Raw genomic sequence first — 19,444 nt, forward strand, 5'->3', positions numbered from 1 at the left:
ATCTATTATTTACTGAGGATCTGTGACAAGTCAACACTGTCATATCAATTATATGAGATCGATGTTAGTAGCAAAATAGCGCCATTATTCAGAATGAAGAAAATAAAGACCCAATAGAAGTTAAACAACATGCCTGAGTTACAAAATTAGAAAATAGTAAATTCTGGCTTTGAATGTGGGTTTCTTTCAACTAGTGTTTCTTCCACTATCACTCCCTGTCTTCAACATGGGGTATTTTAGGCTGACCTTTAAGGGTCTGAGGGCTTTCTCAGAACCAACCAAACTCCTCCTCCTTCTTAGAAGTTATTCCTTAACATTCCCTGTCCTTCCCACCTCTTGTGCAATTCATTCCCTTGTAAATTTGCATTTATAATAATTTTGACAATAATAAACTTTTATTTGGATAACACTTTTTTTTCACTTTCAAATCACTGAAAGAATATGGGGATGTGACAGAAATTGACAGTAAATCAGTGAGTCTATAGATGCAGTGAATCCATGTACTAAGTATTTACTTGCTGTTCTTTTGAGGATAGTTACTTGCTTGGGATGGTTCTCCATTTTTCTTTTCTTTTTTGTCACTTTCTTCTTCCAACTTTTTCAGCTTTACAAGTGGCTATTGGGTTGCCCTTTATTCTTATACTTTTTGTGGTGCCATTTGGGAATTTATTCTCCCTGCATTCAAGAGAAGGATAAATTAGGGCCCAAGCCAAACTTCTTCGGACATAGAGGTGCACCCATGGTAGGTCTGAGCATGATGGATGTTGGTGAGTAAAGGTGTGCATGGGTATGGAGGGCACATCAGATCCTTGGAACTCCCTGGAAAAGTAAAGGAGTTGACTTGAGATGACAAGAATAAAGAGTTAAACGTAGAGATTGGACTTGAACCCAGGTCACCTAATTCTCTGTACATTTCTCTTTATTGTGCCTCAGTGACTTTTCCTCAGAGGAGCAGAGTCTCCAAATCAGATTTGAACAAAGAGCCAAGGGAGCCAAACTCTCTTCCTAAAGTCCTTTCTTACTGGGCCCTGTCACTACCCTAAAAGGGATGTCAGCAAAAAGACTGTGAGATTAAAGGCCTGATGTCCTTTTCTTCCACAGCTGGGGCCTGAGAATACCATCATGTCCTTTGAGAAGGCTGTTGAATATGGGGCCCATGGACTGGAGAGTGATGTACAAATAAGGTAGGAAAGAAGGGACCAGGGTGGGAGGAGAAAAGACCAGTGGATGACTCCAGCCTGGCCCAAGCTGTAGAGAGGGCAAGCCCTGGGAGTTTCTCCCTTATTCACCTGGCACATCTGCACATAACACAATACATGGATCACTTCTCCTTTACAAACCACGTGTCTGCATCCCTACATTGTCAATCACAGGCTTATAAATCACACACTCTATATAGTCTCCACACGTAGCTCAAATCTGGCCTCCCTGCAAACATGCTTGGAGCTTACCTCTGTGCCCTAGCTTAGCAATCTATTTAACTAACATTTCCTGGGCATTGCCTGTATTCCTACTGTATCCTTCTTCTGAGTGAGAGGCAGATGAGTGAGACAGAGTTGTGCCTAAGAGCTGTTTGCAGCCAGTGAAGGAGACATGGCATGTTTACAAATAAACACAGTATAGGACCATTTGTGGTGAGTGAATGCCTTGCAGAGAAGACTAAGGCAAATGCAATGGAACCTCAGTGGAGGAGGAAGAGGCCACCTCTTTTGTGAAAAATGATCTGTGTGCTCAGAACAGTGTTTGGGTTGAGCCTTGAAGGAAAAATAGTATTTTCCCAAGCAGAGATGGAGAATGAGAATATTCTGGGCAGAGGCAACAGCTTAGTCAAAGGCATCCAAAGGAGGAATAGCAAGTTTGTAGATCCGTGAGCTGCTCTGTATGGATGCCAAGAGCAGTCCACTTTGGGGACGTGAGGGGCCTATGTGAGGGCGAAGGTATGGCTGCAAGGCTTACTGAGACTGGATCACAGAGATCCCTAAATGTGTACTTGGCAGCCATGGTAGGTTTTAGAGAACAGATTAGCTTATTGTTTTAGAAGGACTTGTCTGAGAATGTGTGAGGGAGAATCATTCTGGATTTGGGCAGTAGGTTCTAGCAATGTCCAAGGGACAACAAAGGAAGAGTTGGATCATAGCAGGAATGAGGACAAAAAACACATGCTTTTCTGTAGAATGTATGTCCTTGGGCAGCCGAAAGTAGAGACGAACCGTCGGATGGTTATATTAGAGAATGTGGCATGTACTACTCCCTTCCCAGCCTTCTGTGAGGCAAACAGGAAAGAAATGAACATCCTATTTCACAGTGAAGAACTGTGAATTCAAAGAAGAGAAATGTATTGCTGAGGACGTAAGGCTAGAATGTACATGATAAAGCCAGAATTAGAACTAGATTCCCTGACCGCAGACTTGTGTTCTTGACATTACCTAACAGTGATGTTACCCAGCTGTTCCATGCAAACTATCTGAATCAGATTGAAACTGGACGTTCTTTCAGAGCTTCTAGGTTCATTGTGTAAGTGCCTCATGGTCATGACCTAATGTGGTCATGGCGCTGAGACAATGAGCTCCTGGCACATGGACTTTCTCTCTTGTCTTGTGACTTCAACTTCAGTGTAGATGATCCTCCCAACCCTTTAATTTCTCTGTGTATTGATGTCTTCATTTCCGAAGTCTACTTCTACATACCTCCATCATCCATATTGATGGTCATAGTTTATACTTCATCATTAATAAAAATTGCATATCACTCAGTCTAGCCAGAACAGGAATACCACAGAAGTACCTAGAACAGGAAAATGTAATATCAAGAATTACTAAGTAGTAAAAAGCTGTTAACTAATAAAAGAGGAAAACAGGACTGTGGAAATGCACAAGTAGCAGCTATTAGAACTTCTACATATTCTACCCTATTCTTTCCAAGACTTACAAACACATGAAAAAAAAGTAAAAACGAAAAAATTCACAAAACTTCTGACAGAAGACTCCACAAGGTGAAGAGATGAAGGTGGACTGGCTGGGTTCGTAAGAGTGAAGGAACTTCCTAGTATTAAAGCAAATAACCTGTTGGTTATTTTTGTTTTTTCCCTCATATATCCTGACATGACGTCTGAAGAGACCTGTACAGAAACACCTCCATCTGCAGAGGGGGGAAAAAAAAGCCCCACAAAAATCTGCTTTTTCTAGCCAGAGAATTGGCATTAGGATCACCCAGCAGGCTATAAATGTTTTGACCATACCAGTCTCACTCAGGGTAACACCACAGAAAAGCACTCTCCTCTTTCTCACAGCTTGAGGCTGTGGCCCTGAAGGGCATGAGGAGATCCCTGTGATGACTTCTGCCCTTACGTCAGCGGTGGTACTCCTCTCTGCTCTCTGCCCACTGAAAAGTAGAGGGAGGATTACTGAGAGACGTTTTCTAGAGAAAGTGATTTTTTTCTGGTAAAATATATTTAGCATAAAACTTACCATGTTAACCATTAATTTTTTTTTTTAAATTGGAGTGTGGTTGGGCTTCCCAGGTGGTGCTAGTGGTAAAGAACCCACCTGCCAATGCAGGAGACTTAAAAGATTTGGGTTCAATCCCTGAGTTGGGAAGACACCCTGGAGAAGGGTATGGCAACCCACTCCAGTATTCTTGCCTAGAGAATCCCATGGACAGAGGAGGTTGGCAGGCTACAGTCCGTAGGGTTGCAAAGAGTCCGACATGTCTGAAATGACTTAGCATTCATAGTTGATTTGCAGTGTGGTGTTAGTTTCAGGTGAATCTCGTATACATATACATTTCTCTACTCTTTTCATTGTTTACTCACTAAGTCATGTCTGACTCTTTTGTGACCCCATGGACTGTAGCCCACCAGGCTCCTCTGTCCATGAGATTTCCCAGGCAAGAATTCTGGAGTTGATTGCTGTTTCCTTCTCTAGGGTATCTTCCTGACCCAGGGATCAAACCCACATCTCTAGCTTTGCAGGCAGATTCTTATGGCTGAGCCAGCAGGGAAGCCCAATCTACTTTTCAGTGCACAGTTTAATGGCATGCAATATGGTCACCTGTTTTGCTACCGTCACCACCATCCATCTCTACAACTTTTCATCCTCTCAGGCTGAAACTCTGTACCTGTTCAATAATAGCTCCTTCATCTCCCCCCACCCAAACCCTGACAACCACTATCCTATTTTTCTCTATAAATTTAACTATTTTAGTTACCTCATATAAGTATAATTGTTCAATATTATTTTACATCTGACTCCTTTCACTTTGAAAGTGGGTAAAATGAAAGTCGCTCAGTCATCTCCGACTTTTTGCGACTCCATGGCTATACAGTCCATGGAATTCTCTAGGCCAGAATACTGGAGTGGTGGCCTTTCTCTTCACTAGGGGAATCTTCCCAACCCAGGGATAAAACCCAGGTTTCCCGCATTGCAGGTGGATTCTTCACCAGCTGAACCAGCTTGGAAGCCCAAAGGGATGAAAGTGAAAGTCACTGTCATCTCCGACTCTTTGTGACTCCATGGACTATACAGTCCATAGACTTCTACAGGCCAGAATACTGGAGTGGGTAGCCTTTCCCTTCTCCAGGGGGTCTTCCCAACCCAGAGATTGAACCCAGGTCTCCCACATTGCAAGCAGATTCTTTTCCAGCTGAGCTAACAGGGAAGCCCCATTTCACTTTGCCAAATGACAAATTCATCTATACTGTAAACGGATGACAGAATTTCCTTCCTTTTAAAACATTCTGTTAAAAAGCATATAAAATTGACCATCATAAACGTCTTTAGGTATCCAGTTCAGTAATGTTAAGTATATACACATTGCTGCCAAACAAACCTCTGGAACTTTTTTGTCTTGCAGATCTGAAATCCTGTACCCATTAAACAATTTCCTTTTCCTTCTTCTTCAGTCCTGGATAACCACCATTCTGCTTTTTGTTTCTATGAATTTGACTATCTTAGATATGACATATAGGTGGAATCATACAGTATTTATCTTTTTGTGACTTTTATTTAATTTAGCATAATGTCCTCAAGGTTCATCCATGTTGTGGCATGCAACAGAATTTCCATCCTTTTTCAGACTGAATAATATTCTAATGTATATATATGCCACATTTTGCTTATCCATTTATTTGCTGAAAACATTTGGTTTTCTTCCACCTCTTGGCTATTTTGAATAAGGGTGCTATGAACATGAATGTACAACTATCTTTTAAAGAACCTTCTTTCAGTTCTTTTTAGTATATATCCCAAAGTGGAATTGCAGGATCACACATTAATTCTGTTTTTAATTTTTGGAGGCACTACCATACTGGAGAAAGGAAGTCTAAAAACCTGTATATAAAATCCTGTGCAAATCTTCATGTAACATGCACATGAAATCACACAGACAGAGCAGAAAATTTAATAATTAAACATTGGTTTGGCATACCATCCATGCTTTAGATTGACCTCTGGGTAGTACATAAAGACCAGAGAAGCACTGCAAAGCCTCTTTGAAAACTAAATTGTAATTTGAACCACAGCCTATGAACATGAGCCAGTACATGTATTTTGAACCAAAATCTGAAAGTGAAGTTGCTCAGTTGTGTCTGACTCTTTGTGACCCCATAGACTGTAGTGTACCAGGCTCCTCTGTCCATGGGATTTTCCAAGCAATAGTACTGGAGTGTATTGCCATTTGCTTCTCCAGGGGATTTTCCCAACCCAGGGCTCAAACCTGGGTCTCCCGCATTGTAGACAGACGCTTTACGATCTGAGCCACCAGGGAAGTCCAAAATAGGTTAACTAACTGTTAAAAGCAATTTCAACAGGAACCAGAATCTCCAAATATTCTTAATGGCCAGGATATGATCCAAAATTTTCATCATACCAAAACCTACAAAAATCTCAACTTGAGCAAGAAAGGGTAATTAATAGATGTCAACAGTAAAAGAAAGAGGTGTTGGAATTATTATCTTTAAAAAAATTAAAGCATCTATCATAAAATTTCTCTAACAGAGAATTATGATGCTAAGAGCCAACTCACTAGAAGAGACCCTGATGCTGGGAAAGATAGAAGGCAGGAGGAAAAGGGAATGGCAGAGGACGAAATGGTTGGACACCAACCATTGGGTGGACATGAGTTTTGGCAAACTCCAGGAGATGGTGAAAGTCAGGGAAGCCTGGTGTGCTGTAGTCCATGGGGATGCAAAGAGTTGGACAAAGTAAATGAAAGTTGCTCAGCCATGTCCAGCTCTTTGCGACCCCATGGAGAAGTCCATGGAATTCTGCAGGCCAGAATATTGGAGTGAGTAGCTGTTCCCTTCTTCAGGGGATCTTCCCAACCCAGGGATCAAACCCAGGTCTCCCACATTCCCAGCAGATTCTTTACCATCTGAGCCACCAGGGAAACCCAGACAAGTATCTGACAAAGTTAGTACCTAAGACTCACCCTGTGCTTAGTCACTCAGTTGTGTCTCACTCTTTGTGACCCCATGGACTGTAGCCCAAGAGTTGTACGTGACTTAGTGAATGAAAAGCAACAAATAGGTAGATTAAAATAAAAGAATGGAAAAAATATATAAGTCAGAGATGGAGTAGTTATATTAATATTTGACAAAGTAAACTTCAGAGCAAAGAAAAACAGAAGAAACAAGGGGCATTACATAATGACTTTGAAACAGTAAATTCATCAAGAGGGCATAACTGAATGTGTGTGAACCCAAGAATAGGGCTCCAATGTACATAAAGCAAACCCAACAAATCTAAAGGAGAAATAGATAAACCTATAACTATAGTTAAGAACAACAACACCTTTCTTTTAGTAATTGATAAAAAGACTAAACAAAGCTATTAAAGATACAAGATGGTGCTGAACTATGCCATCAGCCAACAGGATCTACGTGACACTGATAGAACACTCAGTGCAGGAACAGCAGAAGACGTGTTCTTTCCCAGTGTCCGCAAGTCATATAATATAGACTGTATCCTGCCCCCCCCCCCAAAAAAAAAAAAACCCTCAGCAAATTTAAACCTGCTGAAATCATACAGAATGAGTTCTCTGGCCACAACAGAATCACACTAGAAATGAATAACAAAGTTAACAAAATCTCCAAACACTTGGTAACTAAACAAGTCCACTTCTAGATAATTCATGAGCTAAAGAGAATGTCTCCTGTGTTTGACATGTGATTTGCAAAAATTTCATTCTGTTGTGAGTTTTCTTTCATTTTCTTGATGCCATTTGATTTTGACAAAGACACAGGGCAATTCATTGACCACTGCCTCACACTATATATATATAAGTTACCTCAAAATGGATCAGTGATATAAATGTAAGAGGTAAAAGCATAAAACTCTTAAAAGAAAATACAAGGGTAAATCATGACCTTGAATTTCAGAGTGAATAAGAGCCACAAGTTGGAAACAAACCAAGGATCTATCAGCAAGTGAATTAATAAATAAAATATGGTGTGGATATATTCTTTCATATATATATATATATATTAACAAAATATTATTCAGCCATAAAAATGAATAAAGTCTGCTACAACAGGGTTGTTACAAGATGGATGAACCTTGAAAACAATGTGAAAGTGAAAGTCACTCAGTTGTGTCCAACTCTGCAACCATGGAGTTTTCCAGGCCAGAATACTTGAGTGGGTAGCCTTTCCCTTCTCTAGGGGACCTTCCTGACCCAGGGATTGAACCCAGGACTCCCTCATTGCATGCAGGTTCTTTACCAACTGAGCTATCAGTGAAGATGAAAACAATATGCTAAGGTGAAACAATATACACACAGTATAACTCTGTGTGTATGAAATATCTACAGTAGGCAAATTTGTAGAGACAGAAAGTAAACTAAATTACCAGGACAAGGGGGTGGGAGGACTGGGTGTTACTTAGTGGTTACAGAGTTTCTGTTTGCAGTAGTAGAAAGTTTTAGAAATAGATAGTATTGATATTTGTATAACATTGTGTATGCAAGCAGTGCCACTGAATTGAATAGTTAAAATGCTCTTAAAATGGCAACTTTTATGTTTTATATATTTTACCACAATGAATATAAATGAAAAAAAGGTAAACACTGGAAGAAAAACAGCCTTTTCAATGGAGTCCCAGAGCAACTGGACATCAGATACAATAAAAGTGACCCTCAACCTAATCCTCATGGTCTAGAAGGGAAATAAGTACAAAAGCTGAAAACTGATTATGGAGTTCTTAGACTTTATACCAAAAGCACTATCTGTGAAATGAAAAAAAAAATCATAAAGGGATCTCAAATAATTCTGTTCTGTGAAAGATCTTATGAGGAAGATAAAAAGAAAAAGTATCAGACGAAGAGGCAATATTTGTAAAATATGTATCTGACAAAAGGCTTGTATCTAAAATATATAGGAAACAAACTCAACAGGATAAAAAAAAATTCCAAACAACCCAGTTAGAAAATTCATGAACAGTCACTTTACCTGAAACGATACACAGATAGCAAATAGGCACATGAGAAAATGTTCAACTTCATTAGATACTAGGAAAATGAAAACTTCTCTCACTACTCACTTATCAGAATGGCTAAGTTTAACAAGTAGTGATATCTCCTAATGATGGTGGATAAACTGGATCACTTACACGTTACTGGTAGAAATGTAGAATGGTATAACTGCTCTGATAAGTTTGGCCCTTTCTTAAAATACCAAATATGTACTTACCATATAACCCAGAAATCACACTACTGCAAATTTATTCCAGAGGGGGGAAAAACTTGATGTTCATACAAAGACCTTATGTTAATGTTCATAGCAGCTTTATTCATAATGAGCAATATCTGCACAACCCCATTGTTCTTCAGGAGGTTCAAGAGGTAAATGATCAAACTGTTATATCCATACCATGAAATGCTGCTGCTGCTGCTGCTGCTGCTGCTGCTGCTAAGTCGCTTCAGTCGTGTCCGACTCTGTGCGACCCCAGAGGCAGCAGCCCACCAGGCTCGCCCGTCCCTGGGATTCTCCAGGCAAGAACGCTGGAGTGGGTTGCCATTTCCTTCTCCAATGCATGAAAGTGAAAAGTGAAAGTGAAGTCGCTCAGTCGTGTCTGACTCCTAACAACCCCATGGACTGCAACCCACCAGGCTCCTCCGTCCATGGGATTTTCCAGGCAAGAGTACTGAAGTGGGGTGCCATTGCCTTCTCCGACCATGAAATACTACTCAGCAATAAAAAGGAATGATCTAGTAATACATGCAACAGTTTGGATGAGTCTCATGGGAACTGTGCTGCATGAAAAAAGCTACTCTCTAAGGGTTACATACTATATGCTTTCTTTATTATATAATTTTCAAAATGATAAAATTAAGTGATTGGAAATAAATCAGTGGTTGCCTGGAATGATGAAGGGAAAAGAGCATGGTGGCTGTGGCTATAAATGATAAAAGATTGCTCTCACATCTTTACTGCTTTGCCTCTTGACTGTGGTGGTTGTCACCTGAATCTGTCCATGTGATAACATGAGCACATGCACATACAAGTATATGTAAAACTAATGAAATTGGAATAAAATCAGTGATTTTATCAATATCAATTTCCTTGCAACATTGTACTATAGTCAGACGTTTGGTTCAGTTCAGTCGCTCAGTTGTGTCCGACTCTTTGTGACCCCATGAATCGCAGCACGCCAGGCCTCCCTGTCCATCACCAACTCCCAGAGTTCACTCAGACTCACGTCCATCGAGTCCGTGATGCCATCCAGCCATCTGATCCTCTGTCATCCCCTTCTCCTCCTGACCCCAATCCCTCCCAGCATCAGAGTCTTTTCCAATGAGTCAACTCTTCGCATGAGGTGGCCAAAGTACTGGAGTTTCAGCTTTAGCATCATTCCTTCCAAAGAAATCCCAGGGCTGATCTTCAGAATGGACTGGTTGGATCTCCTTGCAGTCCAAGGGATTCTCAAGAGCCTTCTATAACACCACAGTTCAAAAGCATCAATTCTTCAGTGCTCAGCCTTCTTCACAGTACAACTCTCACATCCATACATGACCACTGGGAAAACCATAGCCTTGACTAGACGGACCTTTGTTGGCAAAGTAATGTCTCTGCTTTCCATATGCTATCTAGGTTGGTCATAGCTTTTCTTCCAAGAAGTAAGCATCTTTTAATTTCATGGCTGCAATCACCATTGGCAGTGATTTTGGAGCCCCAAAAAATAGTCTGACACTGTTTCCAATGTTTCCCCATCTATTTCCCATGAAGTGATGGGACCGGATGCCATGATCGTCATTTTCTGAATGTTACTGTTGGGGAAATCTCATGGTATTATTTCTTACAAACCCAAGTGAATCTACAGTTACCTCAAAATAGAAATTTTTAAAAAGAAAAGAATGCCATCAGCTTAAAAAAAACCCAGACAGTCTGATTCTAAATTTTATAGGAAAGATAGGGGAACTAGGATAGCTATACCAATACTGATAAAGAAGAATAAAGTTAGAGGAATCACACTATGTGATTTCAAGACATATTGTCTAGCCACAGTAATATGAACAATGTAGTAATAAAGAATCAGACATGCAAATCAGTTCAACAGGATAGGGATTCCAGAAACAGATCCCAGTACATAACCCCGTGTATGTGTTTTGTTTTTTTAACCAAAGGTTGAAGATCAGTAAAATAAAGACGGTCTTTCTAATAAAAGGCGTTGGAACACTTGAACTTCCATTGTGGAGGTGAGAGTTGTGGAGAACCTCATTCTTTACCTCATACCTTATACAAAAACTAGCTCAAAATGAATAATAGATCTAAATGTAAAACTCCAAAACTTTGACAAGAAACCATAGCAAAAAAAATTTTTGTGAGCTTGGATTAGGTAAAGCTATGACACTACAAACATGTACCATAAAGAAAAACTGTAAAATTAAACTTTATGAAAATAAACATTTGTCTTTTGAAAGACCCTGTGAAGAAACAAAATGCAGACTGGGAGAAAATATTTGCAAACCCATATGCAACATAGGACTTGTATGTAGAATATAAGAATTCTATCGACTGAACAGTAAAGAAACAAGCCCTTTATAAAGTGGGCTTCTAATGCTTTCTTGGCCCTTCACCCAAGAAAATACACAGATGGCAATCAAGAACATGAAAATATGGATAGCATTATTAGCCATTCAGTCGCTAATCACTCGTGTCCGACTCTTTGTGACCCCATGAATCGCAGCACGCCAGGCCTCCTTGTCCATCACCAACTCCTGGAGTGCACCCAAACTCACGTCCATCGAGTCAGTGATGCCATCCAGCCATCCATCTCATCCTCTGTCGTCCCCTTCTCCTCCTGCCCCCAATCCCTCCCAGCATCAGAGTCTTTTCCAATGAGTCAACTCTTCACATGAGGTGGCCAAAGTACTGGAGTTTCAGCTTTAGCATCATTCCTTCCAAAGAAATCCCAGGACTGATCTCCTGCAGAATGGACTGGTTGGATCTCCTTGCAGTCCAAGGGACTCTCAAGAGCCTTCTATAACACCACAGTTCAAAAGCATCAATTCTTCGGCGCTCAGCTTTCTTCACAGTCCAACTAGAGAAAAGCAAATTAAAGTCATCATAAGATATATTGGCTAGCAAATGCTGGCAAGGATGCAGACAGCTGAATGAATCTCTTATATATTGTGGAGGATTGTAAAATAGTGTAGCCACTCCAAAATATAGTTTGGCAATTTCTTATAAACTTAAACATTCACTTACCATACTAGCCACATTTAAAAAATTATTTATTTTTAATTGGAGGATAATTGTTTTACAATCTTGTCTTGATTTGTGCCATATATCAACATGAATCAGCCATAGGTATACATATGTCCCCTCCCTCTTGAATCACCCTCCCACCCCAACCCACTCTTCTAGGTTGTCACAGAGCACCAGGTTTGAGCTCCTTGTATATCATACAGCAAATTCCCACTGGCTATATATTTTACATATAGTAATATATATGTGTCAATGCTAGAGTCTCAATTTGTCTCACCTTCTCATTGCCTCACTGTGTCCACAAAGTCTGTTCTTTTTTGTGGCCCTGCAAATAGGTTCATCAGTTCCTGTTTTCTAGATTCCATATATATGCATTAATATATGATATTTGTTCTTCTTTTTCTGACTTCACTCTATATAACAATCTCTTAGATTCATCCACTTCATTTGAATTGACTCAAATGTGTTCCTTGTTTTAGTTAGGTAACATTCTATTTTATATATATACCACAGCTTCTTTATCTGTTCATCTGTTGATTTATCTTGGTTGCTTCCCAATCCTAGCTATTGAATATTTGTACACATGTGTATGTGTATGTGGCCAGAGAATTTCAGGAAATGTTTCTGGGAGCCAGAACTTAAACGGGACAATGATGAACTCTCTTCTTTTTCATTTTCTGAATTTTACCTAGAATGAGAGGATAACAGATTACAAGTAGTGAAAGAAAAAGAAACAAGAGGTGTAATATGCTCAAAGTTTACAGGTTAGAGCTGAAAGGACCTAGGTGGTAATTTAAAAATGTACAAATGGTTAAAATCCTCAGAGGACTAAAATTGTTAAGTGTTGGGGAATGGCCAGTGATTACAGGTATTATGGTCAGGCTCTGTCTGTGTGTGTGTGTGTGTGTGTGTGTGTGCTTAACGGAGGGGTGGGGAAGAGAGAGAAGTACCTCCTGAGAACCTGTGATAAGTCAGTACTGTCCTCTCAATTATATGGGATGCATGTGTCTTTTTCAATCATGGTTTTCTAAGATTATATGCCCAGTAGCGGGATTGCTGGCTCATATCATAGTTTTATTCCTAGTGTTTTTAAGGCAGCTCCGTACTGTTCATTGTAGTGGCTATATCAGTTTACATTCCTGCCAACAGTGCAAGAGGGTTCCCTTTTCTCCGCACTCTTTCCAGAATTTATTGTTTGTAGACTTTTTGATGATGGCCATTCTGACCAGTGCAAGGTGATACCTCATTGTAGTTTTGATTTTCATTTCTCTAATAATAAAATTTTCCTGTGTTTATTTGCCATTTGTTGTCTTTATAGTCCTTTTTGGAGAAATATCTGTTTAGGTCTTCTGCCCACTTTTTGATTGGGTTGTTTGTTTTTCTGGTACCGAGCTGCATGAGCTGCTTGTTTGTTTTGTAGATTAATCCTTGTCAGTTTCATTTGCTATTATTTTCTCCCATTCTGAGGGTTGTCTTTTCACCTTGTGTATAGTTTCCTTTGCTGTGCAAAAGCTTTTAATTTTAATTGGGTCCCACTTGTTTATTTTTATTTTCATTACTCTAGGAGGTGGGTCCTAGAGGATCTTGCTGTGATTTATGTCAAAGTGTGTTCAGCTGATATTTTTCTCTATAAGTCTAACATTTTATTTGAGAGCTTTTGAAAAGTAGTTAATGCCCTTTCTAGTTAATTAAGTACTTTGGATGTTTTAAACTGCAGTTATAAATGTAATATATTTTGTTTTTAGGTACCCAGTAGTTTGATTTCGGAGAAGGCAATGGCACCCCACTCCAGTACTCTTGCCTGGAAAATCCCATGGATGGAGGAGTCTGGTAGGCTGCAGTCCATGGGGTCGCTGAGGGAAGGACACGACTGAGTGACTTCCCTTTCACTTTTCATTTGCACGCATTGGAGAAGGAAATGGCAACCCACTCCAGCGTTCTTGCCTGGAGAATCACAGGGATGGGGGAGCCTGGTGGACTGCTGTCTCTGGGGTCACACAGGGTCGGACATGACTGAAGCGACTTACCCACAGCAGCAGCAGCAGTCTGATTTCAATCTTTTCAGAATACTTAAGTAACTCATATAAACCTAACACATTAGATGAATAACTATATTGACTTTAATGCTTTTACACCTTTCAAATTATTTTGTAAATGTAAGATTTTATTTTATAATCATAAATCTCAGTCAGTTGTTCTATTTAACATTTTAAGTTGAAGTTACAAAAGTAAACTGGGCCCAAATATAAATTTACCTGAAATACTAAATACCCAAAGATTTATTTTTTAAATTCATTCATTTTTAATTGAAGGATAATTGCTTTACAAAATTTTGTTATTTTCTGTCAAACCTCAACATGAATAGGCCATATATATACCCCCTCCCTCTTGAACTTTCTTCCCATCTCCATCCCCGATCCATCCCTGTAGGTTGACACAGAGCCCCTGTTTGGGTTTCCTGAGCCATGCAGCAAGTTCCCATTGATTATTTTACATATCTAAATACACAGGTTTCTTAAGCATAGTACTAACAACATAAGTATGACTGTTTTAAGCATATGTACTTTTAATTCTACATCTTTCCACTGTGAGATATACTTATTCACCAAAAAAACAAATGTCATCTTTGTTAGTTTCCTAGGGGAATATACTATGGTGGCCTTTATTTTATTTCAATTTTAAAAAATTATAGAAAAATAAACATAAAATGTTCCATTCAGTTCAGTTGCCCAGTCATGTCTGACTCTTTGTAACCCCATGGACTGTAGCATGCCAGGCTTCCCTGTCCATCACCAACTCCTGGAGTTTACTCAAACTCATGTCCATTGAATGGGTGATGCCATCCAACCATCTTATCCTCTGTTGTTCCCTTCTCCTCTGGCCTTCAATCTTTCCCAGCATCAGGGTCTTTTCCAATGAGTCAGTTCTTTACATCAGGTGGCCAAAGTATTGGAGTTTCAGCTTCAGCATCAGTCCTTTCAATGAATATTCAGGACTGATTTCCTTTAGGATGGACTGGTTTGATCTCCTTGCAGTCCAAGGTACTATCAAGAGTTTTCTCCAACGACGCAGTTTGAAAGCACCAATTCTTTGGCACTCAGCTTTCTTTATGGTCCAACCCTCAAATCCATACTTGACTACTAGAAAAACCATACTTTGACTAGATGGACCTTTGTTGGCAAAGTAATGTCTCTGCTTTGTAATATGCTATCTAGGTTTGTTATAGCTTTTATTCCAAGGAACAAGCATCCTTTAATTTCACATCTGCAGTCACAATCTGCAATGATTTTGGAGCCCAAGAAAATAAAGTCTGTCAGTGTTTCCTTTGGTTCCCCATCTATTTGCCATGAAGTGATGGGAACGCATGTCATGATCCTCGTTTTTTGAATGTTGAGCTTTAAGACAGCTTTTTCTCTCTCCTGTATTTCATCAAGAGGCTCTTTAGTTCCTCTTTGTTTTTTGCCAAAAGAGTGGTGTCATCTGCATATCTGGGATTATTGATATTTCTCCCAGCAATCTTGATTCCAGCTTATGCCTCATCCAGCCTGACATTTTGCATGATGTACTCTGCATAGAAGTTAAATAAGCAGGGTGACAATATACAGCCTTGATGTACTCCTTTCCCAATGAGGAACAGGTCTGGTGTTCCATGTGTGGATCTAACTGTTGCTTCTTGACATGCATACAGATTTCTCAGGAGGCATGTAAGGTGGTCTGGTATTCCCATCTCTTGAAGAATTTTCCACACTTTGTTGTGATCCACACAGTCAAGGCTTTGACATAGTCAATGCAGCAGATGCACATATTTTTCTGGGACTCTCTTGCTTCTTCAGTGATTCAGTGGATGTTGGCAATTTGATCTCTGGTTCCTCTGCCTTTTCTAAATCCAGCTTGAACATCTAGAAGTTCATAATTCATGTACTGCTAAAGCCTGGCTTGGAAAATTTTGAGGATTACTTTGCTAGCATGTGAGATGAGTGCAATTGTGCTGTAGTTTCAACATTCTTTGGCATTGCCTTTCTTTGGGATTGGAATGAAAACTGACCTTTTCCAGTCCTGTGGTCGATGCTGAGTTTTCCAAATTTGCTGGCATATTGAGTGCAGCACTTTCACAGCATCATCTTTTAGGATTTGAACTAGCTCAACTGGAATTCCATCACCTCCACTAGCTTTCTTTGTACTGATGCTTCTTAAGGCCCATTTGACTTCAGACTCCAGGTTGTCTGGCTCTATGTGAGTAATCACAGCATTATGGTTATCTGGGCCATGAAGACCTTTCTTGCATAGTTCTGTGTATTCTTTCCACCTCTTGTTAATATCCTCTGCTTCTGTTGGGTCCATACAATTTCTGCCCTTTATTGTGCCCATCTTTGCATGAAGCATCCCCTTTGTATCTCTAATTTTCTTGAAGAGATCTCTAGTCTTTCCCATTCTGTTGTTTCCTCTATTTCTTTGCATTGATCATTGAGGAAGGCTTTCTTATCTCTCCTTGCTACTCTTTGGAACTCTGCATTCAAATGGTTGTATCTTTCCCTTTCTCCTTTTACTTTAGCTTCTCTTCTTTTCTCAGCTATTTGTAAGGCCTCTTCAGACAACCACTTTGCCTTTTTGCATTTCTTTTTCTTGGGGATGGTCTTGATGACTGCTTCCTGTACAATGTCACAAACCTTTTTCCATAGTTTTTCAGGCACTCTGTCTATCAGATGTAATCTCTTGAATTTGTTTGTCACTTCCGCTATATAACTGTAAAGGATTGATTTAGGTTCTACCTGAATGGTCTAGTGGATTCCCTACTTTCTTCAATATAAGTCTGAATTTTGCAATAAGGTGTTCATGATCTGAGCCACAGTCAGTTCCAGGTCTTGATTTTGCTGACTGTGTAGAGCTTCTCCATCTTTGGCTGCAAAGAATATAATCAATCTCATGTTGGTATTGACCATCTGGTGATGCCAAAGCATAAACAGCACCCAGTTGTGGATGTGACTGATGATGGAATTAAAGTTTGATGCTGCAAAGAACATAGGAAATCTGAAATGTTTGGTCCATGAATCAAGGTAAATTGGAAGTGATCAAGCAGGAGATGGCAAGAGTGAACATGGACATTTTAGGAATCAGTGAACTAAAATGGACCAGAATGAGTGAATTTAGTTCAGGTGACCATTATATCTACTACTGTGGGCAAGAATCCCTTAGAAGAAATGGAGTAGTCCACATAGTCAGCAGAAGAGTCCAAAATGCAGTACTTGGGTGCAATCTTAAAAGCAACAGAATGATCCCCATCTTAATGATTTTTAAACACATGCTTTGGTGGTTATATATATGTATATTAGCCTTGTCTAATTCAATGAAACTATGAGCCATTCCTTGTAGTGCCACCCAAGATGGATGGGTCATGGTGGAGGATTCTGACAAAATGTGGTCCACTGGAGAAGGGAATGGCAAACCACTTCAGTATTCTCACCTTGAGAACCCCATGAACAGCATGAAAAGGCAAAAAGATAGGACATTGAAAGATGAATTCCCCAGCATGGTAGGTGCCCAATATGCTAAGGGAGATAAGTGGAGAAATACCTCTAGAAAGAGAAGAGATGGAGGCAAAGCAAAAACAACACCCAGTTGTGGATGTGACGGGTGATGGAAGTAAAGTTGATGTTGTAAAGAGCGATATTCCTTAGAAACCTGGAATGTTAGGTCAATGAATCAAGGCAAATTGGAAGTGGTCAAACAGGAGATGGCAAGAGTGAACATCGACATTTTAGGAAACAGTGAACTAAAAAGAAATGGGATGGGTGAATTTAACTCAGATCACCATTATATTTACTACTACGGGAAAGAATCCCTTAGAAGAACTGGAGTAGCCCTCATAGTAATCAAAAGAGTCTGATGCAGTACTTGGATGGAATCTGAAAAACGACAGAATGATCTCTCTTCGTTTCCAACTCAAACCATTCAATGTAACAGTCATCCAAGTCTATGCTCTGACCACTGATGCTGAAGAAGCTGAAGTTGAACAGTTTTATGAAGGCCTACAAGATCTTCTAGAACTAACACCCCAAAATATGTCCTTTTCATGACAGGGGACTGGAATGCAAAAGTAGGAAGTCAAGAGATACCTGAAGTAACAGGCAAATTTGGCCTTAGATTACAAAATGAAGCAGGTCAAAGGCTAACAGAGTTTTGCTAAGAGAACACACTGATCATAGTAAGCAATTTCTTCCAGTAATGCAAGAGAAGTCTCTACACATGGACATCACCAGATGGTCAGTACCGAAATGAGATTGATTATATTCTTTGCAGCCAAAGATGGTGAAGCTCTATACAGTCAGGAAAAACAAGACTGGGAGCTGACTGTGGCTCATCATGAACTCCTTATTGCCAAATTCAGACTTAAATTGAACAAAGTAGGGAACACCAGTAGACCATTCAAGTATGACCTGAATCAAATCCTTTATGATTATACAGTGGAAGTGACCAATAGATTCAAGGGATTAGATGTGATAGAGTGCCTGAAGAACTATAGGTAGAGGTTCATGACATTGTACAAGAGGCAGTGATCAAGAGATTCCCCAAGAAAAAGAAATGCAAAATGGTAAAATGGATGTCTCAGGAGGCCTTACAAATAGCTGAGAAAAGAGAAGCTAAAGTAAACGGAGAAAAGGAAAGATACATCCATTTGAATGCAGAGTTCCAAAGAGTAGCAAGGAGAGATAAGAAAGCATTCCTCAGTGATCCATGCAAAGAAATAGAGGAAAACAATAGAATGGAAAACTCTAGAGTTCTCTTCAAGAAAATTAGAGATACCAAGGGAATATTTCATGCAAAGTTGGGCACAATAAAGGACAAAAATGTTATGGACCTAACAGAAGCAGAAGATATTAACAAGAGGTGGGAAGAATACACAGAAGAACTATACAAAAAAGATCTTCGTGGCCCAGATAAACACGATGGTGTGATCACTCATCTTGAGCCAGACATCCTGGAGTCTGACGTTAAGTAGGCCTTAGGAAAGATCACTACGAAGAAAGCTAGTGGAGGTGATGGAATTCCAGTTGAGCTAGTTCAAATCCTAAAAGATGATGCTGTGAAAGTGCTGCACTCAATATGCCAGCAAATTTGGAAAACTCAGCATTGGCCACAGGTCTGGAAAAGGTCAGTTTTCATTCCAATCCCAAAGAAAGGCAATGCCAAAGAATGTTGAAACTACAGCACAATTGCACTCATCTCACATGCTAACAAAGTAGTGTTCAAAATTTTCCAAGCCAGGCTTTAGCAGTACATGAATTATGAACTTCTAGATGTTCAAGCTGGATTTAGAAAAGGCAGAGGAACCAGAGATCAAATTGCCAACATCCGTTGGTTCATCCAAAAAGAAAGAGTTCCAGAAAAACATCTACTTCAGCTTTATTGACTCCACCAAAGCCTTTGACTTTGTGGATCACAAAAAAGTGTGGAAAATTCTTCAAGAGATGGCAATACCAAAGCAAATGACCTGCCTCCTGAGAAATCTGTATGCAGGTCAAGGAGCAACAGAACTGTTCATGGAACAACAGACCTGTTCCTCATTGGGAAAGGAGTACATCAAGGCTGTGTATTGTCATCCTGATTATTTAACTTATATGCAGATTACATCATGTGAAATGCCGGGCTGGATGAAGTAGAAGCTGGAATAAAGATTGGTAGGAGAAATGTCAATAACCTCCGATATGCAGATGACACCACCCTTATGGCAGAAAGTGAAGGACT

General features: G+C 39.8%; 1 pseudogene; it reads left to right on the forward strand.

Annotated features, from left to right (window-relative positions):
- The window catches only part of LOC128069096 (glycerophosphodiester phosphodiesterase domain-containing protein 4-like), a 127,284-nt pseudogene that overhangs the window by 39,659 nt on the left and 68,181 nt on the right, over window positions 1–19,444 (forward strand).

Source organism: Budorcas taxicolor, chromosome 25 (genome assembly GCF_023091745.1).
Source record: "Budorcas taxicolor isolate Tak-1 chromosome 25, Takin1.1, whole genome shotgun sequence".
In the NCBI taxonomy this organism is placed as follows: domain Eukaryota; kingdom Metazoa; phylum Chordata; class Mammalia; order Artiodactyla; family Bovidae; genus Budorcas; species Budorcas taxicolor.